Below are 1,157 nucleotides of genomic sequence, written 5' to 3' on the forward strand. Positions count from 1 at the left end.
GGTCTTCAGCCAGTTGTTGATTGGCCTCAGTGCTGGGGGATGGGGTCTTGTAGCTGGTGATGGCTTTCAGGCCTTTCCACACTGATGTAGGGTCGTTGCTTGAAAGCTGTTTTTTTTAACAGTAGTAAAGACATGTGCAATGCAGCACTGCGCTTCTCATCCAGTGTGCGACTTCCTTAAGAGTCTTAGATTAGAGAACAGTGAATGTCCTAAAACTAAAGTACTCCTGATTAATTGTCATACAAATAATTGGGATTAAAAGGATTAATAATAGGCCTTTTTTATGGAAGTTTAATGCTCATGTACCTTAAAGGGGTCATATGATGCTGCTAAAAAGAACAGTATTTTGTGTATTTGGTGTAATGAAATGTGTTTATCTCCTCTATGCCCCACCTTCTGAAACGCGTCGATTTTTACAAAGCTCATCGTTTTGAAAAGCGCGGTGTGCTCTGATTGGCCAGATATCCAGTGCGTTGTATCCAGAGAAATGACAAACAACAAGCCCTACTCTACACTGCCCAAAAAGCTCGCTTTAAATATATAAAATATAAAAACTCTTTAAATATAAAAACATATTTACAGAGAAAGGAAAAATTGAAAACGCATCATATGACCCCTTTAAGAAGGCTTAATCACCTTAAACTTGTAAACATTATTAAAGGGGTCATTTTCTTTCTCTTTGAAGTGTTACAAGATGTTCGTGCATATATAAGATACGTAACATTGCAAAGACTATATCTTTATAAAAGTTAAGACTCGTCTACACCCTCCTAAAACGCCTCGTTTAAACACGCCCCCACATGACTACGTCACTGTGTGGGAAGATTTGCATAACACTGCCCAAATATTTACGCAAAGAAAGAAGGCATTACTTTTATCGCTGTAGTATTGTTGCCGCCGTCGCCGCCATGTCAAGAAGATGCTGTGAGTTTCGTTGCGAAAGCGCAACGCACTGGATATCTGGCCAATCAGAGCACACCGCACTTTTCAAAACGATGGGATTTGTAAAAATTGACATGTTTCAGAAAGGCGGGGCAGAGAGGAGCAACAATAATGTACGGTATGTGAAATATAATGTGTTTTTTTAGTGCTGTCAAATGATTAATCGTGATTAATCGCATCCAAAATGAAAGTTTTTGTTTACATAATATATGTGT

The 1,157-nt window shown here is 38.6% G+C and overlaps 1 protein-coding gene across 2 annotated transcripts in view; it reads left to right on the forward strand.

The window, feature by feature from the left end:
* The window catches only part of LOC107662428 (high affinity cAMP-specific and IBMX-insensitive 3',5'-cyclic phosphodiesterase 8B-like), a 55,042-nt gene that overhangs the window by 28,941 nt on the left and 24,944 nt on the right, over positions 1-1,157 (forward strand). The window lies entirely within an intron of this gene.

The sequence above is a fragment of the Sinocyclocheilus anshuiensis genome, unplaced genomic scaffold (genome assembly GCF_001515605.1).
Source record: "Sinocyclocheilus anshuiensis isolate Anshui unplaced genomic scaffold, SAMN03320099.WGS_v1.1 scaffold457, whole genome shotgun sequence".
Lineage (NCBI taxonomy): Eukaryota > Metazoa > Chordata > Actinopteri > Cypriniformes > Cyprinidae > Sinocyclocheilus > Sinocyclocheilus anshuiensis.